This window comes from Arachis duranensis, chromosome 4 (assembly GCF_000817695.3).
Source record: "Arachis duranensis cultivar V14167 chromosome 4, aradu.V14167.gnm2.J7QH, whole genome shotgun sequence".
Lineage (NCBI taxonomy): Eukaryota > Viridiplantae > Streptophyta > Magnoliopsida > Fabales > Fabaceae > Arachis > Arachis duranensis.
The window spans coordinates 30,895,055-30,922,218 of NC_029775.3; positions in this window are offsets into that span (position 1 = coordinate 30,895,055).

Sequence of the window (27,164 nt, forward strand, 5' to 3'; positions counted from 1 at the left end):
ATCTTATTTTTGCACCCGTCTTCAAGTTGATCATCATGATTCCAGCCGGGTGGCAAGCAATTTGAATTCTCACTGAAGCGGCCAATCAACATCCTAGACCTATTCAATTGAGCTCTGCATCAACACTTGCATATAAACTTTGAGCTTTCAGCCATAATGAACCTAGGATTGTGTTGCCCACCACTAACCATCTTCCTCTTACTCTTAATGCCACAAAGAGCTCGAAGTTGACCATCCGTCTCTAGTAGCCCATATTCAAGTGGGAAGGCAAAGGTCACGAATAAGAATTTTACCCACTTGAATGTTGTGTTGGATGGTAATGGCTGTGGGAGAGGTGTTTCTAATGAACTTGCAAGCTCCACTCCCTTGTGCTCTTCTTTGACATCTTCCACCTTTTTGCAAGCTTCTTCGATTTCAACCACTTCCTCTTGGTAGCTTTCTTGGTAGCTCCACTCCCTTGTGCCTCTTCTTCTTGAATCTCCATCTCTTGATCAACCTCTTCCAAGTCTTCAACCATGATATGCCTTGGAGGTTGTACACCCTCCTGAACATCAAATTCACCTGTCTTGGAATGAGGCTCTATGACTTGACTTTCCTATGGAGGTTCAGCATCTCCTAAGTCTTTAACCACTTTTTCCTTTTCAATAATTGCTGCTTTGTCCAGTTGTTTAAGTATAAAATTGTACTCCTCCTTGATGATTTTTTTTCTATGACAACTCCCTTCAACTACTCCTTCATATGCAAAGGTCTCTTCTACTTTCATCTTTAGTGCCTCCTCTAGCTCCTTATGAAGTATGGATTCGCGAAGATGAATCCTTCTCTCTTGTTCCATGTCAATAGCATCATTGGGATCATGTTGCTCTTGGATTGATGGATGTGGGTGCTCTTCCATGGATGGTGGTAATGGGATGGAGAGATTATTCTGTGGTTGAAAAGGAAGTGCACTAGAGTTTGAGGGTTGAATATTGGAGATGGAGGGTTGGTCCATGCAGGATATAAGATTTTGGAGTGTAGAGGTGAGACTAATAAGAGAAGTAAGTGTGTTCTCCATAGAGGTTTGGGGTGGATAGGAGGGTTCATTATTTTGGAGAAAGGATGCATGGTAGGAAGGTGGTTCTTCTTGATAAGGATATAGAGATGGTGAATATTGAGGTGGTGGTTCTGGGTATGGTTCATATGGTGGTTGGTATAATGGATAAGGAGTAGGGTCATATGGAGGTGAATGGTGGAAAAGGGCTTGTGAGTATGGTGGTCCAAGGTTATGTTGAGGAAGGGTTCATAGGCATATGGTGGTGGTTGTTGATAATCAAAAGAGTGCTCACCATAGCCATTGCCTTGATATGCATCACAGAATGGTTGTTGATAGTCCATTGGAGGTGGTTGTTGCCATGAGGGTTGATCAAGTCCTTGTGGCTCCTCCCATCTTTGATTGTCCCATCCTTGATGTAAGTTGTCATTATAATCTCCTCTTCCTGCAACATAATTGTAACCAGACTCATAGCCAAAGGGGTGAGAGTTCATAGTAGTAAGAGAAAATAAAAACAAAAACTAACAAAAAGAAAATATTTTGAAAAAGATATGATTTTTGAAAAAAGAAAAGAAAATATTTTGAAAAAGATATGATTTTTGAAAAAAAGATAAGATAAGATTTTGAAAAAGATATGATTTTTTTTTGAAAAAAAAGATAAGATAAAAAAATTTAAAATAAAGATCTGAAAATTTTTTTTTGTAATTTTTGAAAAAAACAATTAAAAATCAAATATTTACAATAACCAATAATAAGGCACACGTTTGAAATTCTCCAGCAACGGCGCCATTTTTGACGATCGGATTTTCTATCGGTAAAGAATTCACAAATAAGTTCGTGTTGTAAGTATAGCTTCTAAACCAACAGAGAATCCTTTCGTACAAAAGTTTTGTTTGTCACTTAAGAAAACCCAATAAAAATAAATAACCGAAGTATTCAAACTTCGGGTCGTCTTCTCAAGGAATTGCAGGGAGGTGTGTTTTATTATTGGTTAAAGAAAAAGATATATTTTATTTTTGGGTTTTTAAAATAAGGAACAAGTTATTTAAATGGCAAGAAAAATAAATTAATAATTATAAAATCTCTTGGCAAGGTATAAGAAATTGAAGTCCTATCCTAGTTATCCTTATCAAGTGTGATAAGAATTGGACACTGCTCCCACTTTAGTTAGCCCTTACTAAATAAAGGAAAGTCAAGCGGACTAATTAATTTGATCCTCAAGTCCTAGTCAACTCTTATGGAAAGACTAGAGTTATTGGAGTACAAATTAATCAGCAAAGAATTCCAATTCCAATCAACAGCTGAGTTTGACAACTTAAGTGTTACTAATTACTCAACCAAAGCTAAGAGTGTAAAAAGCTAAATTAAAATCATAAATATCTGAAATATCTCAAATTGCATTAACAAAAGAAATCAAGTCTAACATGGAAAAGTTCATAAATTAAATTGGGAAAATAAATAAAAGGAACATTAAACCTGGAAATTGAAAAGAAGAAATCCTAAATCCTTTAAGAGGAATCCTAATCCTAAATCCTAAGAGAGAGGAGAGAGCCTCCTTCTCTCTAAAACTACATCTAAAAACTAAAATTGTGAATTATGAATCCCCTCCCTTGAGTCTCTGCATGTTCCCTGACTTTAATCTGTGTTTCTGGGCCGAAATCTAGGTCAGAACACGGCCCGAAATCGTCTTCAGCGTATTCTGTAATTTCTGCAGATCGTGCATGTCATGCGTACGCGTCGGTCACGCGTACGCGTCATTCAGTGATTTTCCTCTCCACGCGTGCGTGTCAGGCACGCGCTCGCATCATTTGCGTGAACTCCAATCCACGTGTTCGTGTTAGGCACGCGAACGCGTTACTGCGATTTTCTCCATTTCACGCGGTCGCGTGAGCCATGCGTTCGCGTCGGTGTTCGCTGGTCATCCCCTTAGTTTCTTATGTTCCTTCCATTTTTGTAAGCTTCCTCTCCATTCTCTAAGTCATTCCTGCCGTATGAAGCCTGAAACACTTAACACACGGATCACAGCATCGAATGGTATAAAGGAGAATTAAAATATACAATAAAAAGATCTTTAGGAAGCAAGTTTTCAACCATGGAACAATTTTGGGAAGGAATTGTAAATACATGCTAATCGTATGAATAAGTGGGTAAAGACTTGATAAAAACCACTCAATTAAACACAATATAAACCATAAAATAGTGGTTTATCAGTCATGCATTACCTCGGGGGTACTCTGGAGCAAGAGAGCTCTACACTATTGTTGACATGACAACAATAAGGTCAAGCTAATGACGGTAAAGAAGCGCCTGTTGGGAGGCAACCCAACCATAAGTAGTGTATTACTGTTTTAGTCCTTTTTCTCATTCATATTCATTTTCAGTTCATTTCTTGTTAATTTTCATAGTTTTCCTTTGCTTTTTAACGTTTTCGATCATGTGTAGTCCTTAGAATAGAAACAGAGATGATCAAAATTAAAATCAAAACACCCTTGGGATATTCTCTTGCTGGCATTGAACGCTAGACAAGGGGAAAGATGGACGTTCAACGCCCAAGAAGGAGTAAAGGACTGGCGTTGAACGCCACAAAGGGGGCTGTATAGGCATCCAACGCCCATTGGAGAGTGCAAGGCTGGTGTTGAACGCCATAAGGGGGCTCTTTGAGAATTCAACGCCCACATGAGGGCAAGCCTAGGACCAATATTGGTCTCCTAGGGGCGTTCAACACCCAGTCTTGGCGTTGAACGCCCAGGAGGGGGTTAAGACATACATTCGAATTTTCAAGGAAGGGAAGGAAGGGTTGACTTGGTTAAACCATATCTTTTCAAAACCATATCTTTTCATCAATCTTCTCTCCAAATCACTATCTCTTTTAATTTAATTTGAATTTAAACCATATCTCCTCTAACAACTTAATTTCAAATCTCATCTTTTCAAATCAAATCTCTTTCAATTCAATTCTTTTTCAAATCTTTTTAATCTATATCTTATCCTTCATATATTTTCTTTATGAATACCATCTCTTTCTACATGATCCTCTTTCAAATTTTTTTCAAATCTTTCTTCTTAATTTTCGATTATATCTTGTTATCATATCTTCAAAATTCAAATTGATTATCTTTTCCCTTTTATAAAGACCCACCCTCCCTTCCCTCTTCCTCCACATTCGAATTTTCCCTTCTCCTTCACGCCTCTCTTCCTCCTTTCTACGTCTCCCCTTCTTTTTCTCTTTGCTTGGGATGAGCAAATCTTTTAAGTTTGGTGTGGCACAAGTATTGCTCTTGCAAGAAACAAGAAAGAAAGTGCCCCAACAGCAACTACTTATAAACCTTATTGATTCTACTCCAAGTTTCATGAAGACCATTACTATGAAGTAATGTGTGAAAGTTAGTGATTCTAGAAGTCAAGTTTAACTTGAAAGAAGATGAATATCCCAAAATCCAAGAATAGATTCAAAAGAGGGGTTGGGAAATTCTGTCCAACCCCGCAACCAATGTTGGAATAATAAATATCCGTGTGTTTTTTGCAAATCTGTGGATGACAGATAAACAAAAGAAAGAGGGACATGAATTCCACACATAGCGCACCATGCTCCGAGGAAAGACTCTGCATTTCAATCTGGATAAGGTGAAAGAACCACAAAAGGATGACCCTGACTCCTTTAATAGGAGGGTGCTAGCCAAACTAAGGCTAGATCAAGTCCTTGAGGACATATGTCTGTCCAAAACTGAATAGATCAATGATAAAAAAAGGTAAACCAAACCAACTGAGGAGAATGGATCTCAAGCCAATTGCTAGAGGATGGTTGGACTTCATTGGGCATTCCATACTCCCCACTAACAACCGTTCTGAAGTTACTATAAGGAGAGCTGTGATAATCCATTGCATCATATTGGGCAATGAGGTGGAAGTTCTGCAAATAATCCCCTACAAACTATACAAGTTCGCAAACAAAACCTCAACCCAAGCCAAGATGGCTTTTCCTAATCTTGTCTCTCACTTGTGTAATGAGGCAGGAGTCCTGATTGACAGAGACATGGGTATCCTATTAGACAACCCAATTATCAGGGAGAGTATGAGAGCACCAGGGGGCCAGGACCAGACAAGATTCAGCAAGTAGTCAAACCTCTTAAGAGGAAAACACCTGAACCACATTAAGAGCATAGTATCCCTCCAATTGAATATTGGACTCAATTGGCAGCATCCTTTGAACAGTTGCAAGCCACTATGGACCAATTGAGAGAGGAGCAAAAGAACCAGTCTTGCATGTTACAGAAGCTGGTTGAAGAACATGAGAAGCAATAGCGATCATTAGAAGAGCAGAAGTACCAGAAAGTAGTTTCTGAATAAGGCAATGACTACCATGATTAAGGTGGTTGAGTTTCATCCCTACCCTGTGCCTATTCTAATTCCTATTTCTCATATCTAAGATGACATGATCACTAGTAGAATATTTCTTTTTATTTTTATTTTATTTTCCAGTAATTAATTTTTAATTTTTGTCAATTAAGTATGATATATTCCACTTGTCATTTCATTAAATTTAAATAAAATTTCATTTTCTTTTAAGAAGTGGTAAAATACAAAACTTCTTGAGTTGATTATAATGAGGTTCTTCAAATTCAAAAGCAGTGGCATTACATTTACTCTCTGAATGTATGAATTAACTGTGCACAATGGTCTTGAAGTTGAGAGAATTGGCTCTTAGAGGAATAGTAAATTTGACAAAATATTATTGGTTATCAGAAAAATCCAAATTATTTATATTCTTAAAGCAAAAGGAACAGTATTCTACTTCAAAAAAAATTCATAAATATTTTCAATTCAGGAAAACCAATGAAAGGATCCAAGACTTTGAGCATCAATGATTAGGAGGGTTAAAGGGTAGCCTAAAAAGCTCAATTAAGTTGTTATCCCTAACTAAGTACTTGTGGTGTGATGGTGTCAAGTGAAAAGCTTGAGACTGAGCAGTTAAAGTCGTGATCCAAAGCAAAAGAATACGCTTAAGAACTCTGGGCACCACTGACTAGGAATTTAAGCAAAGCTAAATTCGAATCCTATGGGTTCCCCCAGTTAAATGCTTGTGGCATTCGTGTATCCTATGGTAATATGGGAAAACATAATGCTTAAAGTCACGGCTAGGCTCAAAAAGGTGCAAAGCACCTAAAGGAAACTATGTTTAAGAATAAAGAAGAGCTTAAGGAAGAGAACCAATAATATCATCTAGATTCCAATCTTGAGAGATGTCAATGCCTCTTAACTTTAAAGGAAAATGAGGTGCCAAAACTGTTCAGAAGTGAAGAACTATTAGCCCCACTTAGTAATTGGAAATGAGCTTCATTGAAAACTTTGAGACTTGTTGTATTTTTCTCTTCTTTTTAGTCCTTCTTGTTTTTGATTGCTTGATGACAATCAACAGTTTATGTTTGGTGTTCTAATGAACGGATATTTTATACGTTTTTTGATGTTATTTCAAAGTGTTTTCAGTATGTTTTGTTAACTTTTATTATGTTTTAGTAGGTTTTATTGCAAACTTCACTTTTTGGATACTACTTTGAGCTTTTGTGTTTTTCCTATGATTTTAGGTGAATTTTGGGTGAATTTGGCAAGTTTTAGCAAAGTCTGATTCAAAGGCAAGGAAAGCATAGCAGATGCTGTTAGAATCTGACCTCCGTGCATTCAAACAAGCATTTATAGTGCTACAGAGGTCCAAATGGCCCGTTCTCAAGGGCGTTGGAAAGCTAACTTCCAGAGATTTCTAGTAATATATAATGGTTTATACTTTTTTTCATATTGGACTGTCCAAAATGGGCGTTGAACACCCAAACTACCCTCTAAAGGGCGTTCAACGCCCCAAGAGGACCAAGGCTGGTGTTGAACCCCCAAACCTAGCATTCAATGCCACAAAGGGGGCAAGAAAGTAGCTCATTCACCCCCTAATGGGCATTCAACACCCACTTCTTCAAGTTGGAGACCAAGCTTAACTCAAACACTCACCAAGTAGATCTAGAAGTGGATTATCACACCTTTAGCTTAGCCTATTTCATTTTTGTAATTTCCAATTATTATTAATGTCTCTTTAGGTTTAGGTTAGTATATATAGAAAGAAGATCACTCTTGTTGGGGGATCTTCTCACCATATTCGAACCCTAGACATTATTCTGTATAGTATGAGCAACTAAACCTCCTAGGTTAAGGTTAGGAGCTCTACTGATTCCTATGGATTAATATAATTACTTTTCTAGTTCAATCTGTGTTTGATTCTATTCTATAATGCATTGTCATTTTTCATTCTTATGAATCTCAATTCTACATGAGTTTCTTATGAGTCCTAACTCGGATAGTATTGAGCTACAACTTGAGGATACATCATGGGTTCCAACAAGTTATCTGGGATGATTGGGGTATTTGACATAAAACCTCGTTAGTCAAGGGTAATTGAGGTTCCTATGGCTTTAAGGGCTAGAACCGTAAGAGTATCAGTCTCTGATTCTAGAAATTCAAGCTTGTCTGTGGCGTTTTGAGTAGGATTAGCAAAGAGATTTAATTGCGCACGCTTTACCCTCTCCCAGATTGATCTAATCCATTCGGATGTTTGGTTTGGACCTGAGGAGATTAATAACCATGACCAATGGCTTAATCACTTACAGCCTTGCCATTGAAGGAATCATTCATCCTTGAAGTAGTTGGTATGACGTGTCAATCCAGAAGATGAAGCACCTCCGAAGCCTTAACTGACATCTCATTACTGTCTCTATCTTAATTATTTATTGCTTTTGTTATTGCTTTTTTATGCGCCTACAACAACCAAAAACTATCTTTCTATTCGCCTGAGTAAGATCTGTATGATATAACCACAGCTTGCTCAATTCGGTAATCCTCGTGGAATTCGACCCTCACTCACCTGAGGTATTCCTTGGACGACCCAGTGTACTTCCTGGTTCAGTTGTGCGACTCACAAATTCGCGCACCAATAAGCAACAACATAACTCGATGTGAACTATGATGTAATCAATGATCTTTTGAGCATATATGTATGATATTACTATATTTTATGTGTTTTTTATGCTTCATGCAGACATTATTTGTCTATGATTACCTTTTCCATTATATCTATGTATCTTACACGTGATCTCGATTAGCACTATAGACTCATACGTATATATTTAATATAAGGTCTAGAGTCTCTAAGAAAAGCTGTGAAGTAGCGCCTGGCAACTTGCATTGGTCATGACATGCTATAAATGGTATTAGAATAGTTCATCCTTAGTAGAGCCTGGGGATAAACTGACCATACTTCACTGCATGCTTTGCTTTTGTGTATTCATGCTGTTAGGGTATCTTTGATGATACATTTTGCATGATTGCTTGTGAGCATATATTTTGGAAATGTTAGTAGTAAAATTGGATATGTTAAGATTGATAGCTTTAATGTTGATTGTTTAGTGTTAAAAGGACCTCAAGGTGTGTGTGGTTGGGGGAATATTAGAGTATTCCCAGGAATATTTAGATGGGAATATCTTACTCCTATGTTTGTTTCAAAGTTTAAAAAACTATTATCGGGTAACTTTTATTTCTTGGAATCAAAATCTCACCAATTTTTTTCCCATCTCTCCCCTGATTATCTTTAATTCTAACGGGAATGGAATTTGTATAACAAAGTAAAAAGATCAAAATACCCTTGTTAATTTAACTCTAACCCTTCTTTTCAGATTTTTTCTAACTCATTTAAAAAATGAAACCCTAACAGAGAGCCCCTCCTCCATGAAAACCAAACTCTAGTGAGCTTTTCGTTCAAATTCATGGAGGCTCCACCGGCATCGGTGTCGCCTCCGCTTTGGATTTGCACGAACACCGTGCTCCTTATTCTAGAAGAAAATCGTTCGCGTTCGTGTTCATCATCATAGCTCACCTAGATTCACCGCCACTGCCATTTCGCGGCCATCGTCGCGACTTTGTTCGGATCCCTCGTGTTGTGTGGTCGCGTCTGGCCTTTCTTCTTTGTCTAAGCTCGGTTGCTTGCGCGTCTCTCATCTGCCCGTCTGTTTGAGTTTTGCTTCCTGTTTATGTCGTCTCCCTCCTCGCGTATGTTCGAGTTGTGCAACCTTGTTCATTTTTTTCAAGCATAGAATCTTCTTCTTCAGGTAAGGATTTTAAATTGTTAGCACTGTATGGCTTTCTAGTGTTCATATGATTAGTCACTGATAAGTAGAAATCAAACTGATTTGCATGAGACAATAACTAAATCAGAGATTGATATGATACAATAATAGTCTTTGAGATGAAATGGTGATCCTTGATTTTTTTCCTAAGTTTTTATGAACTTAACTAAATTGCCAACCATATAGTTAAAGTGAAGTCCTCTGAATAAAAAACATAAAACAAGAGCTCTGACCTCATTGATTATATTCTTTCTTCTTTTGTGATTGACTGATGCAAAAGACATATTGGCATCATTTTGATTTGGGCTAATACTTTTTTCTGTCTACTCATTCATGTTTTTATGATAATGATTCATATTTAAAAGGATTTTTAGAAAAAAACATCAATTCAATTTGTGAATAAGTTGTATGATTCTGCTGGCTGTAACATTTTGTTATGTGAAACAAGTTTTTTTTAAATATTCGTTATGTTTTTGCCAGGAGTCTATGCATTAAGTTACATGATGGATATTTTCTCCAATGTTGTGTTTGAGTTTGCTACTCTGGTTGTTATTTTTTTGGACCATGCTTGACTGAGTGATTTCTTTAGACTTGTGTTGTATGCATTTGATTCCCAGTTGTGAAGCAAAAGAAGATTTTTTTAGTACTACTAAATATGATTCATGCAAGAGCAGATATTGATCTTTGATTAGGTTTGCATATTTATTGATGATATATGGTGTGTGATAAATGCGTGAAATTGAACAAGAAATAGTGCTAGAAGTATATATTGGGTATGTTTGTCTAAGATCCTAAAAGAAATACTTCTTTGTTAGTAGTAGTAGAAACAAATTTTGACTATCTCATTAACTTTTGACTTGACTGTCCAATTTGCAATTGTATATATCTCTAATAAGTACTCTTCCTTAATTTGAGTCAAAGTTTTCATTTTAGTTTAGTTGGTTCCAAGTCATTGTTATTGCATCATCATATAAATGACTCACTACTCAAGTCCATGCTAGTAAATGTAGTTATGAAAATAGCCACCTAATTTACCAATTATAGTCAATTCAAAAAAGTCTAAGTTGTTATTCAATATGAATAATTGAACCTGCGGGAGTTATAATTTTGGAAGAAATGTTTGTTGGATCAAAATGGTAATAGACATGAATGCTGGCTATGCAGGGTAAAGTATATTTAATTAAAGATTAATTGTTTTTTTTATTGCTTCGGTCCCTTTCTTATTTATTAGTGACTTGGTACAATATATGCACTTTTCAGGCCTAGACAGATCCATATTATTGATTCGTTTGACTGTTATTTGCATCAATACAATTTTTTAGTGACTAATCCAAGTTTCTTTGAAGCTGATAAGCATTTTATTTTAGATTTGCCTCTGCCTTTTTTTATTATTATCTTTAGTTTTAGATATAGGATAATTACTTCTCTGTTACTTGTTAAATGGCTAAGCTCGTGAACTTTTTTTAAAAGCAAACAGGGCGTTGAAAAAATTAAGTTATTTTCATTTTAAAATGAAAGGGTAGAGAGTTTATTTCATTTCAAACAATAATGATGATGATGAGTTGCATTCATTTCAAGGAACTGGAATTAATAATCTGTTAACTTCTGATTTTGGCTGCTACATCTGACTACTATCCTAGATTAACTTTTTATTACTATTAATTTAAAAAAATTATAATATAGAAGTGAAAATCTAAATGAATCCTTGACGAGCTTCATAGCATGGATTATAGGAAAAAATTGCTCTGCCTATTTTTTATCCACTACTTCTTTTCTGTCCTGTTTTCTATGTATATAATAAATGTTATTATTAAGGTGAATCTCAAGTTTTAGATGTGTTAGATACTCTGTTTCTTTTGATAAGTATTGTTAAATACTACGTTATTTTATATGGTTGATTCTTTAATAATATGTATTGCATACCTGAATTGATTTACAAAGTTTGAATGTCTTTTAGCTAAATGTTTTAATATTTTTTTGACAGAATAGATCCCAAACAGAAGATGAGAGTTATTGCCTGCTTGATTTTACATTTTGAATTGAAAAATGACCTTATGATTAAGTTGTTGATGATTTTTTATGTTTTGATTATATTACAATTGAGAAAAAAAAGAAAATGGAATGATAGTTACAGTAGGCAAGTAATAAGGGATGTTAGTGTCGATATGATTATTTACTTTAGCGATCTAGCATGTATAGAAAACAAAAGAATGGATAAGCGAGCCTTTCATGCATTCTGTAACATGTTTAAAGAGGTTGGAAAGTTAGAACCAAGTAGAAATATCGGTGTAGAAGAAATGGTTGCCATGTTTTTACATATTAAAGCACATGACATCAAAATTAGAGTAATATAGAGATAATTTGTGAGATCTGAAGAAATAATTAGTGGGTAGTTTAATGATGTATTGCTTGATATTTTGAGATGTCATAATCTCTTATTGAAGAAACCTCAACCATTTAGCCAGGATAGAATGGATGAACGATGGGAATGGTTCAGGGTAATTTATCTTGCTCATGTTATTAAACCTAATATGCTTTGTGTGCTTTAGGATTGCGTTAATTGATCTCTTTTTTTTGGATTTTAGAATTGCCTAGGAGCCTTAGATGATACCCATATTAAAGTCAATGTCCTTGAGACTGATAAGCCTAGATATCGAAACAAAAAGGGTGACATAACAACCAATGTGCTTGGAGTGGTTGCTCCTTATATGCAATTTATCTATGTATTGGCGGGTTGGGAGGGTTCAGCTACGGATTCTAGGGTATTGCGAGATGCACTATTTCACAATGGGTTTAGTGTTCCCTAAGATATTTTACTGAGACTTTAGTATCTTATCAAAATAATCATTTGATTTTTTATTAATTTTGTTCAATTTTTATATGTCATCACACTAGGTCATTACTACTTATGTGATGCTGGATACATGAATTGTGAAGGATTTTGGCACCTTATAGAGGACAAAAATATCATTTGAGTTAGTTTAATCCACATAATCAACCTAGTACAGCTTAAGAGCTTTTTAATATGAAACACTCACAAGTTAGAAATGTTATTGAAAGAGCATTTAGAGTATTGAAAGCAAGATGTGGAATTTTAAGGGGAAGGTCATTTTATCCTATTAAGACTCAAGGAAGAGTTATAACTGTATGTTGCCTTTTGCATAATCACATTAGAATAGTGATGATTGTGGATTCTATTGGTGAGATAGTAGATTAAAATATGCTTGGAGTAGACGGTGGGACGATCTATCATATTGAGATAAGCGATGCTTGTGGTAGATGGAGGGATCAACTTGCACAAAAAATGTGGATCGGAACTAATGGAGGAGAAGACATCATGCTCGATAATTGTGTTTATTTTTCTATGTATGAGGCTGTCTATTGTGACATTGATTTCATTTTATTGATGTGTTTACATTCTTGTACAAGAGCTGTGTATGTATGTTTGCTAGTAAGTTTTAACTTTTGAGATTTCTTTGTAACTTTATTTTGGATAATAGTAAAGCTTTTTAATACATATGCGGTTAGAATTGTTGAGATTTTTTATATAAGTTCAACTATGGATTATGAGACGAATTATGAATTATAAAATTTTTGAAAAATTAGATAAGTATTTTGTGTTAATTTTAATTGTGATAATGTTAATTTAGAAAATAATTTTAGCTAAAGATATTTGATATTAACGATATTTTAGTAAATTTAAAAAAATTAGAATTAATAATAATTTAACTAAAGATATTTAATATTAGGGGTATTTTAGTAAATTTAAAAAAATTAGAATCAATATTTGATATTAGGGGTATTTTAGTAAATTTAAAAAAATTAGAATCAATAATAATTTTAGTTAAAGATAACTGAAAATTTTAAGGGCATTTTGGACAAAGTATTCACAATTTTTAAATACACAAAATATGAACCAAACAAAAACTAACACATTCCTAGGCATATTATTAATATTCCATGGATTTTACTTTTACAAACCAAACATCGGAATCCTATATACTTGGTAATACTATTCCAAGAAATCATATTCCTAGTAATGATATTCCTAGGTATAAAAACTAATCCTTCAACCAAACACATCCTTAGTGTCTGCAAACAGGCATAGCCCCGTCAATCGAATCCAAATTTTGAGCCGGCATTTGACTCGACTGCCTTGCTAAAATCTAGGAACCCAATGGCTACAACTGTGCACGATTCTGTCGCTACAACTAACAAAGCGGTGAAAAGAATGGAACGATAGTAGGGGAATGGTAATGGGAATGAACATAGAAATAGAAATAGATCGGGAACTAGCGTACACGACGGGGATGTGCCAAGACTTTGGCATCTTTTCTTAAAGTTGATCCGCCTAATTTTTCTGGAACCACCTACCCGATCGGGACAGATGATTGGTTTTGCGCCATGAAACGGGCTCTGCAGGTGCAACATGTCCTTGAAGAACAACAAGCGGAGTTTGCGTCTTACATGATGAAAGGAGATACACAACATCAATTGTTGGGATAAGGAGGCACTGAGATTACTTGGGTCAATTTCAGCACTGAGTTCTACAAGAAGTATTTTTCTCCATCCGCTCATACCGTCAAGGAGTTGGAATTGCTACAGTTGAGGCAGGAAAGCACGATGGTGGCCGAGTACATCTAAAAGTTTGAGGACTTGTGCCGATTTTTGAAGGTGTGTCAAGGGAATCTTACGGAGTATGAAGAGTGGAAGTGTATTAAGTATGAGGGAGATCTCAGGGAGGAGCTATTAGTCTTAGTAGATTGATGAGCGGATATTTTATACGCTTTTTGGCATCATTTTCATATAGTTTTTATTATGTTTTATTTAAGTTTTATTATATTTTCATAGGTTTTAGTGCAAAATTCATATTTTTTTATTCTACTTTGAGTTTGTGTGTTTTATGGTGATTTTAGGTATTTTCTGGCTGAAATTGAGGAGTTTGAGCAGAAGTCTGATTTAGAGATAGAGAAAGGACTATAGATGTTGTCAAGATCTGAAATCCATGCACTCGAAGGAGCATTTCTGGAGATACAGAAGTCCAAATGGCGCGCTCTCAATGGCCATGGAAGGCTAACATCTAGGTATTTCCACAAATATATAATAGTCTATACTTTAATTTGGAAATGAAGGCCCAAACTAGCATTCAACGCCAGCCACCAGCCTCATTCTTGGCATCCAACGCCCAAAGGGGAGTGGCAAGCGTCCAAACAACCAAAGGGGAGTCCCAAGCCAGAGTTCAACGCCCCTAAAGAGTCCTAGCATGGGGAGACACTAAAGCTCAGCCCAAACACTCACCAAGTGGGCCCCAGAAGTGGATTTTCGCACTATAAGACTAGTTTATCTTATTTTCTGTAATCCTTAGTTATTAGATTAGTATATATAGAACAAGGATCACCCTTGTTCAGGACTTTATGCCATATTTTTGAATTACATTATTTCTTTATACAGTATGAGTCACTAACCTCCTGAGGTTAAGGTTAGGAGCTCTGCTAATTCTTATGAATTAATAATATCACTATTCTACTTCAATTTATCCTTGATTCTATTCTAAGATGTATCTTCGTTCTTCATCCTAATGGATTGGGAGTGTAACTTGATCGTCATCCCAATTCCACATGGGTTTTTGCGAGTCCTTGTCGGGATAGTATTGAACCACAAGCTTGATTATGCATCTCTTAGACGGCTAATCCATGGTTTCGTTGGGTACTTCTCGAGACATCAGTGCAGCTGAGGTGCGGGGCGATTAGAGCCTTTATGGTATAGGCTAGAACCCAAGGAGCAGCGTTCTCTTATCCAAAAGATCCGACCTTGTTTGTGGTATTTTGAGTAGGATCACCAAGGGAATGGACTGCTAGAGCTTCACCCCCATTCAGATTGGATGACTGCTGACCCGGCATTTGATCTGAAACAGAGGAGATTAATGACCACTAACCCGGTGTTAATCATATACAGCCTGCCATGGAATGAATCAATCAGAAGTTGGAGTAGATGGTGAGAAAATTTGATCCAGAAGAAAGAAGCATCTCCGAAGCCTCAACCGTTCTCATACCATATATTTCACACTTATCCATTAACATTTTATTTATTTATCTATTTTATGCATTTTCTCGCGACAACTATTTTTTCTATCCGCCTGACTAAGATCTGCAAGGTATCCACTGTTTGCTCAAACCAACAATCTCCATGGGATCGACCCTCACTCACCTGAGGTATTACTTGGACGATCCAGTATACTTGCCGATCTATCTGTGCGAAACGTGCGGAGTCAGTTTTGTGCACCAAGTTTTTGGCGCTATTGCCGAGGATTGTTCAGATTTGACAAACTATCGGATTATCTTGTTGCTTAGATTATGCACTTTTTACTATTTTGTTTGAGTATTTTGTTTTCTTTTCAAAACTTTTTCTTTTCTATATTAATCTTTGTCTTTTGCTTGAGTCTTTTGTTCCTGTTCTTGTTAAAGTTTCAAACTTTCTTAGTGTCTTTTTATAAAAATTTTTAAAAAGTGAATCTTTTGTTTGAGTCTAGTGTCAATTCTTATGTTTGGTGTTCTTTGTGTGTTCTTTATTTTCTTTGAATTTTCGAATTGTTCTTGAGTGTTCTTCTTGGTATTCAAGTTTTTCTTATTTCTTTTCTTATTTTGATCTTAAAATTTTTAAGTTTGGTGTCTTTTGGTGTTTTTTTTTTGAAATTTCGAAAAACTGGTATCCTTTGATCTAAAAATTTAAGGTTTGGTGTCTTTTGGCTTTTTCTTTATTCATTAATTCAAAAAAATCAAAAAAATATATTTTCTATCTTCATTCAAATTTTCAAAAATATTCTTTTCTCTTCTTATCTTAATTTAAAAATTTTAAAAATTTGGTGATTTCTTGTTATTAAAGTCAAATTTCAAATCTTATCTTTCTTTTAAATTTTAAAATTCAAAATGTTTTCAAATCTTTATATTATTTTTGGTTTATCTCTCTTTAAATTTCAAATCATTATCTTATCTTATCTTAGTTTTAAATTTAAATTTAAATCTTTTTCAAAAATCAAATTTCAAATCTTCACCATATCTTATCTTTTCAAATCTTATCTTATTTCAAATTCAAATTCAAAATTTAAAATTCAAATTTCAAATCTTATCTTATCTTAATTCAAATTCAATTTTTAAAATTTAAATTTCAAATTTCAAAATTAAATCTTTTTCAAATCTCCTATCTTATCTTATTTTCAAATCTTTCTTAATTAGTTACTTATTTTCTCTTCTCTCTTTTTGAAAACTTCCTAACTAATTCTTCTCTCTTCTATTTTTGAAAACTTCTTACCTCTTTCTCTCTCTTCTTTTTGAAAATCACCTATTTCACTTTCAGTTCTTTTTAGTCAATTAGTTATCTTAGACTTTAATTTTCTTTTTTCTTTTTGAATTTAATTAATAAATAATAATAAAACAATAATATTTTAATTTTAGTTTCTCTTTTTACTTTTTAATATCCAATCTCTCCTACCTTTCTTCACCATGAACCCAAATGGAAATGAACAGTTCAGAAGAACTTTTGGGTCCTATATGGCCCCCACTCCTAATTTCTATGAGAGAAGTATCAGTATATCCCCCATTAGAGCAAGTAATTTTGAGCTAAATCCTCAACTCATTACTCTGGTGCAGCAAAACTTCCAGTTCTTTGGACTTCCACAAGAAGAGCCTACTGAGTTCCTGGCAAACTTTTTACAAATTGCTGATACAGTACGCACTGAGGGAGTCGATCAGGATATCTACAGACTGCTACTCTTTCCTTTTGCTATAAGAGATCAAGCAAAGAGGTGGTTAGATAACCAACCCAAATCTAGCTTAAAAACATGGAAGTAGCTAGTAGACAAGTTTCTGAATCAATACTTTCCCCCAAGGAAGTTAACCCAGTTAAGACTGGACATCCAAGGCTTCAAAAAAGAGAATAATGAATCTCTTCATGATGTCTGGGGAAGGTATAGAAGAATGCTACGGAAATGCCCCACTAAAATGTTTTCAGAATGGGTACAACTAGACATCTTCTATTACGGCCTAACAAACATGGCTAGGATGTCTCTAGACCACTTTGTTGGTGGTTCTATAGATATGAGGAAAATCATTAAAGAGGCTCACGAACTTATTGAGATAGTTGCCATGAACCAGCATCTGTACTCGATTGATGAGACTTCCATGAAAGGAGAGGTTAAGGAAATATCTACTGAGTCTAACCCTCCAGAATAAAATGACCCATTGGCTCAGCAGCTACACGCCCTTGCACAGCAGTTGCTGGAGTTGTAAGAGGCTTTGTGAGAAACTCAGGCTTCCAACAGAAATGTAGAAGCACAGTTGAGTCAAACAAAACAACAATTATCTAAACAAATAAAAGATGAATGTCAGGCGATCCAACTGAGGAGTGGGAAAAGATTGAACACCCAACTTCAGAACAATAGGAGACCAGGGGAAGAAAAACTCACAGAGGACAACCAGACTGTTGTCCAAGACACCTCTGAGGATGTTGCACGTCGAAAGAGGAATGTCATTGGCGTTCAACCCCAAGAAAGGGTGCTCACTCCTGGCGTTCAACACCCAAAGGGGGGCAACACTCTTAGCGTTCAATGCCAAGAAGGGATACCCACCCTTGGCGTTGAACGCCCTAAAAAGGGCAGTGCTCCTGGCATTGAACACCATGAAGGGGGCAGCAAGGGCGTTGAACGCCCAACCAAGGATGATCAGACATATGCAAGTGCTGAGAAGACCCCTTCTAAGCAAACTACTAACCCCCCTTCCATTTCTGTAGGCATTCAACCAACATCAACTATATTTGATGAATACAGGGCCAAGATGCCATATCCTCAGAAGCTCTGCCAAACGAAAAAAGATAAACATTTTGCCCGCTTTGCGGATTATCTCAAGACACTTGAGATCAAGATCCCTTTTGCAGAGGCTCTTAAGCAGATACCTTCGTATGCAAAGTTTATGAAGGACATCTTAAGTCATAAGAAGGATTGAAAAGAGGCAGAAACAGTCTTCCTCACTGAAGAATGCAGTGCAGTAATCTAAAAGAGCTTACCAGAAAAACTCAAAGATCCTAGGAGCTTTATGATACCCTGCACCTTAGGGGATGCTTGTACAAAGACAGCCCTATGTGATCTCGGAGCAAGTATTAACTTAATACCTGCATCATTAATAAAGAGACTCTATTTAACTCACGAGGTTAAACCTACCTGCATATGTCTTCAACTTGCTGATGGCTCTATTAAGCTTCCATCAGGCGTGATTGAGGACACGATTGTTAGGGTTGAACCCTTTGCTTTCCTCACAGATTTTGTGGTACTGGAGATGGACGAGCACAAGAGTAAAACCCTTATTCTAAGAAGACCCTTCCTAGCTATAGAACAGACTCTCATTGACATTCAGAAAGGGAAAGTAATCCTGAGAGTCAATGAGGATGAGTTCGTATTAAATGTTGTCAAAGTCATGCAGCATCTAGACACTCCAGAGAAGTGCATGAGTATTGATATCATTGATTTCCTAGTGGCTGAAGGACTCGAAGAAGAGATGAATGATATCTTTTATGATGCTCAGCCTGAGTTAGAGGAGCCAGAGGAAATAAAGGAACCTCTGAAAACTCCTAAGGAGGAGAACAAGCCTCCTAAACTCGAGCTTAAGCCATTACCATCCTTCTTAAAATATGCATTTCTTGGAGATGGAGATACTTATCCTATGATTATAAGCTTTGCCTTAGAACCACAAGAAGAAAAATCACTAATCCAAGTGCTAAAGACACACAAGACAGCTCTTGGGTGGACAATAAGTGACCTTAAGGGCATTGGCCCAACCCGATGCATGCACAAGATCTTGCTAGTAGATGACGCCAAACCAGTGGTACAACCACAAAGGCGACTGAATCCAGCCATGAAGGAAGTGGTGCAAAAGGAAGTCACAAAATTATGGGAGGCTAGAATTATTTATCTCATCTCTGACAGCCCTTGGGTGAGCCCTGTCCAAGTTGTTCCCAATAAGGGAGGCATGACAGTGGTTTATAATGAAAAGAATGAACTGATTCCTATAAGGACAATTACAGGGTGGCGTATGTGCATTAACTATAGGAGGCTTAATAACGCCACCAGAAAGGATCATTTTCCTTTACCATTTATAGACCAAATACTGGAGAGACTAGCAGGTCATACATTCTACTGCTTTTTGGATGGCTATTCAGGCTATAACCAAGTTACAGTAGATCCTCAGGACCAAGAAAAGACAGCATTTACATGCCCATATGGCGTGTTTGCTTGTAGGCGGATGCCATTTGACCTGTGCAATGCACCTGCCACCTTTCAGAGGTGTATGCTCTCCATCTTCTTTGATATGGTGGAGAAGTTCCTTGAAGTGTTCAGGGATGACTTCTCTGTCATTGGAGACTCATTTGACTCTTGCCTTGACCATCTGGCCCTAGTTCTTAAACATTGCCAAGAGACAAACCTGGTTTTCAACTGGGAAAAATGTCACTTCATGGAGACTGAAGAGATTATTCGTGGGCATCAAATTTCGAACTAGGGAATCGAAGTGGATCAAGTTAAGGTGGTAATTGAGCGATTACCACCACCCACTAATGTCAAAGAAATCAAAAGTTTCTTGGGACATGCATGATTCTACAGGAGGTTTATAAAGGATTTTTCTAAAATAGCAAAACCCCTGTGCAACTTACTAGCTACCGACACTCCATTTGTCTTTGACCAAGAGTGTCTGCAGGCTTTTGAGAATCTGAAAGCTAAGATTATCATTGCGCCTATCATCTCTGCACCCAATTGGGACTTACCATTTGAACTGATGTGTGATGCCAGTGACCATGCCATTGGCGTAGTTCTGAGGCAAAGGCATGACAAGCTTATGCATGTCATTTATTATGCCAGTCATGTCCTAAAAGACACGCAGAAGAACTACACTACCATAGAGAAGGAATTACATGCAGTGGATTATGCCATTGACAAGTTCAGATCTTATCTAATAGGATCTAAGGTCATTATCTACACTGACCATACTGCTCTTAAATATCTACTCACCAAGCAGGATTCTAAGCCCAGGCTGATAAGATGGGTATTACTCTTGCAAGAGTTTGATATAGAAATCAGAGACAGAAAAGGGTCAGAAAATCAAGTGGTTGACCACTTTTCTCAAATTGAACCAGTAGAAGGGACATCTCTTCCCTCTACTGAGGTGTCTGAAACCTTCCCAGATGAGCAACTCTTTGCCATCCGAACGACACCTTGGTTTGCAGACATTGCAAATTACAAAGCTATAAGATTCATCCCCAAGGAGTACAGTAGGCAGCAAGCCCAAAAACTAATTCATGACGCTAGATACTACTTGTGGGATAAACCATATCTCTTTAAGAGATGCTCGAATAGGATAATCCGCTGCTGTGTGTCTGAAGAAGAGGCACAGAAAATCTTATGGCATTGCCATGGCTCCGATTATGGAAGACACTTTGGAGGAAAGCGAACAGCCACTAAAGTCTTCTAAAGTGGTTTCTACTGGCCCACACACTTCAAGGATTCCTGAGAGTTTGTCCGTTGCTGTGATAGTTGCCAATGGGCTGGAAATCTCCCTTATGGTCACGGCATGCCTCAGCAAGAAATCCTAGAGATTTAGTTGTTTGATGTATGGGGTATAGACTTCATGGTCCTTTCCCACCTTCATACTCAAACACCTATATCTTTGTGGCGGTAGATTATATGTCTAAATGAGTTGAGGCAATCGCATCACCCACAAATGACACTAGAGTAGTAATGAAGTTCCTTCAGAAGAACATCTTCAATAGGTTTGGTGTCCCTAGGACACTGATCAGTGACAAAAAAACTCATTTCTGTAATAAACAACTTGACTCTCTGCTGAGCCGATATGGAGTTTGCCATAAAGTGGCCACCCCATATAATTCACAGACAAATGGGCAAGCCGAAGTCTCAAATAGAGAACTAAAGAGAATCCTAGAAAGACCGGTAAATACCTCTAGAAAGGATTGGGCAAGAAAGGTTAATGATGCCCTCTGGGCATACAGAACAGCTTTGAAGACCCGTATAGGAACATCACCATATCAATTGGTGTATGAAAAGGTGTGCCACCTGCCAGGGGAGCTAGAACACAAGGCCTACTGGGCAATCAAACTCCTGAACCTTGATGCAAAGGCAGCAGGAGAGAAACGGTTACTCCAGCTAAATGAGTTAGAAGAACTCCGACTTGCTGTATTTGAAAATATAGAAATTTATAAAGAAAGGATCAAGAAGTGGCATGACAGAAAGATTTCTTCCAGAGTCTTTGAACCTGGACAGAAAGTTCTACTCTTCAATTCTAGACTGAAGCTCTTCCCTGGAAAGCTTAAGTCACGTTGGACAGGACACTTCCTGATCACTAATGTATCACCCTATGGTCATATAGAACTCTAGAGTAATTACTCTGACAAAACATTTACTGTTAAAGGCTAGAGAGTGAAACATTACTTGGGTGGTAAAGTTGAGCAAGAAAAATCTACCTTGTTGCTGACATGAGAGCAGTACCATCAAGCTAGTGATGACGTTAAAAAAGTGCTTGTTGTGAAGCAACCTAACCATAATTAAAGTTATTTCTATTTTCATTAAGTATATTTTAATTATATCCGTTTAATTTTCTTAATTGTTTCCTTAGGTTTGTGATCATGTGCAGTAGTTAAAATAGAAGTAGAAGCAATCAGAGAAGAAAACAGAGCACCCTGGGAGAAGTCCCTTGCTAGCGTTGAACGTAAGACAAGAGGGAAATAGGGGCATTGAACGCCCCCAAGAGGCAGCAAGACTGACGTTCAATACCAGTCAGAAAGTACTGGTTAGGCGTTGAACGCCCCCAAGGTGCAGCAATTTTGGCATTGAACGCCAGCCAGGGAGCACTGGCTGGGCGTTCAACGCCCTGAAGGGAGGAAGCAAGGCTGGGATTGAATGCTAGCCAGGAGGCACTGGCTGGGTGTTCAACACCCAGAGAGAGCACTAGCATGGCGTTGAATGCCAAAATCAAGGAATTCTGGGCATTCAAACACCCAACACAGGTTAGGGAAGTTGTTGACGTTTTCAAAACTTATCTTTTCCAATTTTTATCTTTTTAATCATATCTTCTAAACAAGATTCTTTCAACCATCATCTTTTAATTTCAAATCCCTTTCAAATTTAAAATCTTTTTAAATCTTTTTCAAAATTTCACATCTTTTTCAATTCTTTTCCAAATCTTTTATTTAACTTTAAAATCTTTTTCATGCCTTCTATCTTATCTTTTTATCTTTTTCATATCTTTTAATTTTAAAACTTATCTTTTCCTATCTTTTACTAAGGTGTGAATCATATCTTCTTTATCTTTTCTCTAATCAATTTTGAAAACCCCACCCTTCCCTCCCTATATATACCATTCGGCCACCCACTCCCTCGTCCTCCTTCCATTCAAATTCTTCTCATCCTCTTTGTCTTCTTTCTTCTCTTTTGCTCGTGAACGAGCAAACCTTTTTAAGTTTGGTGCGAAAAGAGCCTTGCCTTCTCACTCCATTCGAATTCCATGGCTCCAAAAAGTGGAAATCCCACTTCAAGAAGCAAGAAAGAAGACAACCAAACAGTTATTTTCAAACCTCTCAGATTCTATACAAAGCATCTTGAAGAAAATTATTATAAAATAATGTACAAGAGGACAGTGATCCCGGAGGCCAAATTTGAATTAAAAGAAGATGAGTTCCCAGAAATCCAAGAGCAAATTCAAAAGAAAGGCTGGGAGATCCTGGCCAATCTTGAGATCAATATTGGAATAACAATGATCCATGAATTTTATGCAAATCTGTGGATGACAGATAAGCAAAAGAGAGATGGACAAGGATTCCATACTTTTTGTACCATGATGCGAGGGAAGACTCTCTATTTTCATCTTGACAAGGTGAGAGAGATCTTTAAGTTGCCTCCACAAAGGGATGATCCAGAATCCTTTAATAGGAGGGTGGTAGCTGATCCCAAGCTCAATCAGATTCTAGAAGACATATGTCTACCTGGAACTCAGTGGATTAGTAACACAAAAGGTAAACCAAACCAACTAAGAAGATTGTATCTCAAACCAGTTGCTAGGGGTTGGTTGGACTTCATTGGGCATTCCATACTCCCTACTAGCAACCGCTTTGAAGTTACCATCAGAAGCGCAGTAATGATTCACTGCATCATGATGGGGAATGAGGTGAAGGTCCACCAACTAATTCCCTTTGAGCCGTACAAGGTTGCAAACAGGATGTCAACTCAAGCCAGATTGGCCTATCCAAACCTTATCTTTCGCCTATGCAAAGAGGCTGGAGTCATGATTAACATAGTCTCCTTTATCCCAGCAGAAAGCCCAATCACCAAGCAAGTGATGGAAAGCGCCCAAGTACCAGCTGATCATCCCAAAAGGAAGACGCCTGAGCCTCTTCAGATGTAAAAAATCCCTCCAATTGAATATTGAACCCATCTGGAAGCATATGTTGCACAATTGCAAACCACCTTGGATCAATTAAGAGAGGAGCAAAAAGACCAGACTAGCATGCTTTGCAAACTGGTCAAGGAATAAGAGAAGCAGGGGCATGAACTAGAAGAACTGAAGTGTCAAAAATTATCCCCTGAAGAGCCTAACGCCTCCCATGATTAAGGTGGTTGAGTTCCACCTCCCTATTTCTGTACCTATTCTAATTCCTGTTTCTTATGTTTAAATTTACATGATCACTAGTAGCATTTAAGTTTCTATTTAAGTTTTTGCCTTTTAATTTTAGAATTGCATAAGTATTATTAGGATTTAAGTTTTTATTTTCCAATTAGCTATAAAATGTTCCTCTTATCATCTCATTGAACTTGAATAAAATTTTGATTTTTTTAGAAGCAGTAATGATACATAAATTTCGAATTATACATTAAGAATAGTTCAATTATTTAATGTGGTGACATTGCTTTTGCTTTCTGAATGCATGAATGAACAGTGCATATTTGGTGTGGGAGTTAAGAATTTTGGCTCTTAAAAGAATGATGATAAAAGAGAAATATTATTGGTGATATGAAATGTCCTAAAATTGATTCTTGAAGCAAAAAAAAAACAGCAAAAAGGAAAAAAAGAGAGAAAGAAAGAAGCAAAAAAAAGAGAGAAATAAAAAGCAGAAAAAGCCAATAGTTCTTTAAACCAAAAGGCAAGAGCAAAAAGCTAATAGCTCTTTAAACCAAAAGGCAAGAGCAAGGATCCAAGGCTTTGCGCATCAATGGTTAGGAGGGTCTAAAAGAATTATCTTAGCCTAGACAGTTCAAATGAGTTGCTTCCCTAACTATATGCTTGTGGTGTGAAGGAGGTGTCAAGTGAAAAGCTTGAAACTGAGCAGTTAAAGTCCTGATCCAAAGCAAAGAGTGTGCTTAAGAGCTCTGAACACCACTTTTTGGGGATTCTAGCAAAGCTGAATCCCAATCCGAAAGGGTTCACCCAGTTAAGTGTCTGTGGCATTTCTGTATCTGGTGGTAATACTGAAAACCAAAGCACTTAGGGTCACGGCGAAGACTCAAAAGAAGCTGTGTTCAAGAATAAAAAAGAACTGAACTAAAAGAATCAATAATATCATCCAGATTCAAAGTTCCTAAAGATGCCAACCATTCTAAACTTCAATGGAAAGTGAGATGCCAAAATTGTTTAGAAGCAAAAAGCTACTAGTCCTTGATGAGCGGATATTTTATACACTTTTTAGCATAGTTTTTAGTATGTTTTGTTTAGGTTTTATTAAGTTTTCATAGGTTTTAGTGTAAAATTCACATTTTTGGATTCTATTTTGAGTTTGTGTGTCTTATGATGATTTCAGGTATTTTTTGGCTGAAATTGAGGAGCTTGAGTAGAAGTCTGATTCAGAAGCAAAGAAAAGACTACAGATGTTGTTAGGATCTGACCTCCGTGCACTTAAAAGAGTTTTTCTGGAGCTATGAAAGTCCAAATGGCGCACTCTCTGGAAAGCTAACATCCTGGGCTTTCCAGAAATATGATGAGCGGATATTTTATACGCTTTTTGGGGGTAATTTCATGTAGATTTTAGCATGTTTTAGTTAGTTTTTAGGAAAATATTATTAGTTTTTAGGCAAAAATCATATTTCTAGACTTTACTATGAGTTTGTGTGTTTTTCTATGATTTCAGGTATTTTCTGGCTGAAATTGAGGGAGCTGAGCAAAAATCTGACTTAGGCTGAAAAAGGACTGCTGATGCTGTTGGATCCTGACCTCCCTGCACTCGAAATGGATTTTCTGGAGCTACAGAAGTCCAATTGGCGCGCTCTCAATGGCGTTAGAAAGTAGACATCCAGGGCTTTCCAGCAATATATAATAGTCCATACTTTGCGCAAGGATAGAGGACGTAACTTGGCGTTAAACGCCAAGTTCATGCTCATCCAGGGTCTCGATGATTTAATACAATTCCTTTGTTTTCCATTCGAACACGCTTGTTCTTATCTAAGATGCTCATTCGCGCTTAATTATGGAGAGGGTGATGATCCGTGACACTCATCACCTTCCTCGATCCATGAACGTGTGCCTGACAACCACCTCTGTTCTACATCAGATTGAATGAATATCTCTTAGATTCCCCAACAGAATCTTCGTGGTATAAGCTGGATTGATGGCGGCATTCATGAGAATCCGGAAAGTCTAAACCTTGTCTGTGGTATTCCGAGTAGGATTCCGGGATTGAATGACTGTGACGTGCTTCAAACTCCTGAGGGCTGGGCGTTAGTGACAGACGCAAAAGAATCAATGGATTCTATTCCAACCTGATTGAGAACCGACAGATGATTAGCCGTGCTGTGACAGAGCATAGGAACGTTTTCACTGAGAGGATGGGAAGTAGCCACTGACAACGGTGACACCCTACATAGAGCTTGCCATGGAAGGAACTTGCGTGTGAGAAGAGGATTTCAAGGAAGAGTTGAAGTTCTAAGGACAAAGCATCTCCAAAACTCCAACATATTCCCCATTACTGCACAACAAGTAACGCTGTTATTCTCCATTATTTTAACTTACAATTTTAAGTAGTTTGTAGTTTGGCTTTTTACAAATAAATCCAAATAACTTCATTAGCCTCCTGACTAAGATTAATAAAATAACATTGATTGCTTCAAGCCAATAATCTCCGTGGGATCGACCCTTACTCACGTAAGGTATTACTTGGACGACCCAGTGCACTTGCTGGTTAGTTGTACGGATTACAAATTCGTGCATCAAGTTTTTGGCGCCGTTGCCGGGGATTATTGAGTTTGAACAATTGAAGGCATATTTTATTTCTTAGATTAGGAATAATTTGTTTTTATAGAGTCATTAAATTTTGATAGGATAGTTTCTTTTCAAAAATTTCTTTTCAAAAATTATTTTTCTTAATTTATTGTTGATTTTTCGTGAGTCTAGTGTCTTGTTCTAAGTTTGGTGTCAATTGCATCTTTTATAATTTTTTCTAAAATTTTCGACTTGTGTTCTTGTTCTTCATTGATCTTCAAGTTGTTCTTGGTTATTTTTCTTGTTTGATCTTGAGTTTTTCTTGTTTTGTGTCTTTTCTTGTTTCTCATATGCATTTTTGAATTCTTAGAAAAAAATAATACATCTTTAAAATACATTACATTTTTAACTCAGTTGGTTATAGCGTTGGCTTATATTCTTGATAAGGGAGCACCAGTACTTTTGGAAATCTTTTTCAAAAATAATTTTTCTTTGATTTAATCTTGTGTCAAATTTTAAGTTTGGTGTTTTCTTGTTAATCTTTTCATAAATTTCGAAAATTTATTTTGATTTTCTAAAAATCTTAAGTTTGGTGTTCTTCCTTTTGTTCTTGGTGTTCTTGTGAATCTTCAAGGTGTTCTTAAGTTTTTCTTGTGTCTTGATCTTAAAATTTTTAAGTTTGGTGTTCCTTGGTGTTTTCCCTCCAAAAATTTTCGAAAATAAGGAGCACTAGATCTAAAA